General features: G+C 37.6%; 1 long non-coding RNA gene across 1 annotated transcript in view; it reads right to left on the bottom strand.

Annotated features, from left to right (window-relative positions):
• Positions 1-6,116, bottom strand: part of LOC143851980 (uncharacterized) — a 31,935-nt gene continuing 25,819 nt past the window's right edge. Inside the window, exon 2 of the long non-coding RNA XR_013236578.1 lies at positions 1-556. This is a non-coding gene — a long non-coding RNA (uncharacterized LOC143851980). The remainder of the gene's footprint in view (positions 557-6,116) is intronic.

Genomic DNA, 6,116 nt, shown 5'->3' with positions numbered 1-6,116 from the left:
TTACTTAAAAGGAAAACTAAAAGAAAAATAAACTCTCCACTAGTTTAAATTAAACAAAAAAATACATCACTTTGGAACTAGAAAATATAACAAAATACAAAAAGAACTTATTCTTTTTCTCCTCCAATCTTTGGTTGAATCTTCCTCTTTCAAGCCTTAATGTCACCTTGAGTTTGAATGGTGGATGATTGATCCTTGGTTGAGAGTAGAAAAGAAAAAGAGCATGAAAGAGAACAAGAAAACCTAAGAGAGAGAGAGAGAGAGAGCTTGAGGATGGTGGAGAATTGTATAGAGGATGGAGAGAGAGGAGGAGCCATCTTTGTTATTCTTCACACATATATGGAGGGAATCTCTTTCTATTTACAAGCCCCAAGGAAGTTCACAAAAATAACTTGGCATCTTTGAAATTTTAGCAACTTCCACCTTGTGTGTATAATTTCAGCAACTTTGCACCTTGTCTTGGTAATTTGAGCCATTTTTGTTGACTTTTTCCTCTTCTCTTACGTAGAAATGGGTGGGATTTTAGCAACTTTCTCTCCTTCATGGTGGGCCCCACCTATATTAAATGTGCAAACAAGTAAGACAAGTTAGTAAGTGGGTCCCATTTGCATTATATAATATATAAGACATGCTATTTTTGAATTCAAAACCGTGGGATGCTATTTTGAAACTTCAAGTGGGTCCCACAAATGCATGTATAACAATTAGGAACGTAATATTTCTTTCAAAACAATTCCAAACGTGTGATTCGCTTGCCATCAACATCCCTCAATTTGTTTCTTGGAAATGGAAGCTTTCCATTTAATATTAGCCATAACAGCCTGCGCATTCTTCATATCATTCTCTTTGTTGCCATCATGAATATACATGCTAAAAAAAACGAATTTGGTGGGTCACACACCATAGCCGAACTCCACTTTACATAAAGGTCTTTTAAATTTCCAAGAAATACACACAGTGTGTGAACCCCACATACGACCCAACACTTGCCCAAATACGACTTGACTGTTAAAAGAAACAAGTGATATTAAGCGGTGGGCCCCAATTGTGTTGGGCGAACTTCAATGGAATAAAACATTCGATTTCTTTATGGTGGTCTCTACTTCAAGTTGGGACAAATTCCTTTAAAACTTTAACATGGCAGAGCCCACTACTTGTTGCAACTTTCCCATGTACGTGCATATTTTTCCTCTTGCCCACCCAATCCATGCAAAATTGTAACAGACCTTGTAAGTGCATGGGTATGGGAATAATCCAAACCATCTATTTGAATGGGCCATAATATAGATTAACTTGCACCACCTAATAATTTCCTTTAGAGTCATCCAAACCTTCCATTTTATACGCTTCATATTAAAGCCTTGATGCCCATATTACTATTGATCTAAGCCGTCCAATCAATTAAACACGCTCCCTCCTCTAAATTGCCTTCATAGATCAATCCGAGCCATCCGAATGGTGGGCCAAATTGAAAATTCGGATTTTCTCGGAAATGGATTGTTTTTCCTTGATTTTTCTTCTTCTTAGCATATTTTCCTCGGAATTCCCAATTCTAACCCTGAAACACAGAAATAACAAAAAATACTTTAGTAGCACCGCTTTAATTATGAAAATATGCATGTTTCCTATACTACCATTCACACATAAATGTGTTCATCACTAATATAATGCAAGACCCTAGATGAAACCCTAGAATTGGAATGTAATAAAAAATCTCGATGCGGCGCCCTTCACAAACGGGCAATTAGAGAATGAGATATCATTTCCAAATGGATATTCGGAGGGAAATGAGACATCACATTTATATGATGCTTCAAGAGGATAGGAGACCATAGTTGTCTAGACTCGACGAGAATGAAATACCGTATTTATACGGAGCTCAAGGAAAAGAGTCATCACATTCATATGATGCCCAAAGATAACTCAGAGATAATGGAACTTCATATTTATACGAATGCCAAGGAAAATGAGACACCATATTCATATGATACTCAAAGATAACTCAGAGATAATGGAATATCGTATTTATACGAGTCCCAAGGAAATGAGACATCATATTCGTATGATGTTCAAAGAGAAAAGACCACTTTCAAATGGACTCAGGGAGAATGAAATGACATATTTATACGGATTTCCAGAAAACGAGACACCATATTCATATGATGCTTAAAGATAACTCAGGGACAATGGAATATCGTATTTATACGAATTCCAAGGAATGAGACATCACATTTATGTGATGTTCAAAGAGAAAAGACCATTTTCAAATGGACTCAGGGAGAATGAAATGACGTATTTATACGGATTTCAAGGAAATGAGACACCATATTCATATGATGCTCAAAGATAACTCAGGGACAATGGAATATCGTATTTATACGAATTCCAAGGAATGAGACATCACATTTATATGATGTTCAAAGAGAAAAGACCATTTCCAAATGGACTCAGGGAGAATGAAATGACGTATTTATACGGATTTCAAGGAAATGAGACACCATATTCATATGATGCTCGAAGATAACTCAGGGACAATGGAATATCGTATTTATATGAATTCCAAGGAATGAGACATCACATTTATATGATGTTCAAAGAGAAAATACCATTTTCAAATGGACTCAGAGAGAATGAAATGACGTATTTATACGGATTTCCAGAAAATGAGACACCATATTCATATGATGCTCGAAGATAACTCAGGGACAATGAAATATCGTATTTATACGAATTCCAAGGAATGAGACATCACATTTATATGATGTTCAAAGAGAAAAGACCATTTTCAAATGGACTCAGAGAGAATGAAATGACGTATTTATACGGATTTCAAGGAAATGAGACACCGTTCACAAACGGGTTCAAGGAGAAGACGAGACCATTCACAAATGGACTCGAGAAATGAGGCATCGTTCACAAACGGGCTCAAAGAAACAAGATAGCTTTAATTGATGAATTCAACAACGAAGAATTTAGAGATTTTTCATGAACTTGAATTTGGCGTAGGATTGGATTTTTTGAATTTTTGATTTTTGAGAAATGAGGTACCGTCCACAAACGGGCTCAAGGAGGACATGAGACCATTTAAAAATGGACTCGAGAAAAAGAGACACCATTCACAAACGGGTTCAAGGAGAAGACGAGACCATTCACAAATGGACTCGAGAAAAGAGGCATTGTTCACAAACGGGCTCAAAGAAACAAGATAGCTTTGATTGATGAATTCAACAACGAAGAATTTAGAGATTTTTCATGAACTTGAATTTGACGTAGGATTGGATTTGAGGAATTTTTGATTTTTTTACACTTAATGAAATCGGGGATATTATAGATCGTGCTCGACAAAGATATTGGAAACTAGGACTTTGACGAATGATGAAACGGCAAACCTTAAGAACGAAGAACCATTACTAACAAGAATGGATTAGGAACACTTTTATGAAACTTCAACAAGATTTTTCTCAAAGAGACTGCTGGTCTTGTCTTATGGGGATTTTGATAACTGAAACCTTGAACAAGATACTTCAAATTGGTAATCTAGAACAACGGCTCTCTTGGATATTAACATGAAAAAGTGGGATTTGCCTCTTGACAGGTGTTTAGATAAATATTTCTTGACCATGATAGTATTTAACTAACTGGAAGGAGATTCTGAATTTTAATGGTTCATCTTTCTGAGAAATTGGCTCAACCACCATTGCATCTGAGGCTCTTCCAAGCTTAAGGTGCCTTCCTGGGGTATGATTTTTTTACGGAAGCTGGGCTTTCTGATGTTTCTACTTCTGAATTCTTCTGAGCTGATCTTCTTTGAAATGTAGCTGCTTGACTAGATTACCGAGCTCTTTCATACGATCGCAGGGAGCTGCCGAGGCCGGGCCTCCTTCACCAAGACAGTTGCATCATTTGGACATAAGAACGACGATTGACTCTTTCTAAAGAGAGAACTTAGATAACAGGCACTACTCAAAGGATTGAGCAGCTCTGAAGGAGTTAACATAGAATGACAAAGATTGACTAACTACACTGACAGACACAGTAAAGCTTCTGACTTAGTTAACGTTTTATTTGGTAAGTCTATCTTTTCAAGGAATGTTTTTTTCAATTGGTAAACACTGGACTTTTTTCCTTAAAGCAGTAATGCCTCAAGGATTTAATTACAACTCCTAGGATTGCTTAGCTCCAATGCCCCCAGTTTTGAGGATGTCACTTGAATTTGCTTGAACTTCAGTTGATCTTCAGTCTTGATGCCGGCTGTAGCCTTCTTATAATGGTTCTCTTACCGTGACCAAGTCACCTCTTCGGGTTTTTTAAGTTGGCGGACCGTGCTAGCCTTAACTTTTGCCTGAACCACCTTTCTAGGTTTTCGATCCAGCAGGCTATCCCCTTAGCTTTTGCCTAAGCCGCCCTTTCGGGTTTCAACTTAGCAGGGGAATGATCTTAAATTTTGCCTAGACCGCCCTTTTAGGTTTTCAGCCTAGCAGATCTTCAAACTCCGTTCTTTTTTTCTTTTTCTTTTTTTCACTTTTTGTGTTTCGGGACCTATATCATTAATTCTGGACACCGGAAGGGCTTTCTAGCTAGGATAGGGCTTTTCAAAGAATGGCTTAAGGTTCAACGAAAATTTTGACCGAACCTGTGAACAGGTTGCCTACGTATCCCAGGGTAGGAATCAGGTTGTGCGTAGTTCAGGGCGAATGTCCCTAGTTTGAAGATAAGTTGTTTGAAGGTTAATGGATTTTTCTATTTTCTTTTCTTTCTGGAATAATTGATTTCTCTTCTTTTGGAACTTGTCCCTCTTTTTTTTCTGAAATGATTGAATTTCTTTTTCTTTTTTTTTGAATCGACCGAACTCGGTTTAACTGAGCTGCCTACGTACCCCAAGGTAGGGATCAGGTCTCGCGTAGTTCGGGGCGGATGCCCCTAGTTTGATGGGTTTTCAAGAAAATTTCATTCAGGCTCAAAGGGTTTGCAAACCGGTATTCTTTTGACGTTGGGTTCTGATTTTGGGATTTATTCGGCCAAAGGAGGCCCTCCGATGTTCAGATTGGGAATCGATCTAGGTTACTAGAGTCCCACTGGTACTGATTATTTATTTTTATTTTTTTCTCTTCTTTTTTTTTCTTTTTTTTTGAAGTTTGATGGCATTTCCAGGTAAGAGATAATGGATCTTCTTCTTTTAAGATTCTAATATGTGCTTTCGATTTTCATAGAGCGAAGCTTGTTCTTTGACATCTTCCATCTATGGATTTGTAACTCTTGATATCTGATGATCACTTTTCAATGCTTGCTCTTGAACATTCTTATCTTGAATTTGTTGGCTTCATGCTATGAATTTGAGAACCAAGGTCATTGATTGGAAATATGAAAGTTGTTTCCACTCTATGCCCCTTGTATAGCATATGTCTCTCACTTTCTTCATTCTCTTGAGCTTTCTATCTATGTCTTGCCCCTGGTATCGGTTGTAGCTTTTCTAGACAATCTTCTTATTCTCGAAATAAGTTTATCAATTCTTCACACTCTTCAGAGGGTAATATACTTTTAATCGGCATTCGCTGAATCAAAGTTTCAGTGCCAATGTTTACCACTTCAATTTCATCTTTGAAAGGCTGGGATTGGCGCTCCTCCTCTTGTTCAAGTAATTGCTGTGACTCAAGTGAAGTTTCATCAATTTTGTCCTTATTTGAGGAGGGAGTCTTATTTTAAGATCAGAAGCATGCTTAAGAAACGGACACAAGTGAACTATTGGAACTGAAATTTTATTTAAAGATAAAGCTATTACATCTGACGACCTATCCTGAACATGCTCAGGATTCACAACTCTCAATAAAAAGAAAAGCAAAAGATAACTTGCCTGGACTAGGCATTGACCTTGGACTGTAAGACCGGACTCAACAATTGTACTGACCAGGATGACTGACTCAACATAGTAAATGACTAAAACTTTAACTGCTGCAACTGTCTGGTGTTGAAGGCTCGGCGAAGGCTGGTTCGTTTTGAATCATCATCATGGCTGATACTTTCAATTTTGGATTCTTCCTGTTCTACTGCAGCTAGACCTGAGCTTCTCAAACTTCGATGCGTCTAAGCTTTATCTGGCGATTGTGTGGCATGGTTCC

This window comes from Tasmannia lanceolata, unplaced genomic scaffold (assembly GCF_043159265.1).
Source record: "Tasmannia lanceolata isolate RefF3 unplaced genomic scaffold, GAP_Taslan_0.1 ptg000018l, whole genome shotgun sequence".
In the NCBI taxonomy this organism is placed as follows: Eukaryota; Viridiplantae; Streptophyta; class Magnoliopsida; order Canellales; family Winteraceae; genus Tasmannia; species Tasmannia lanceolata.
The sequence above is the reverse complement of the archived record's forward strand: the minus strand, read 5'-3'. Positions and strand labels throughout refer to the sequence as shown.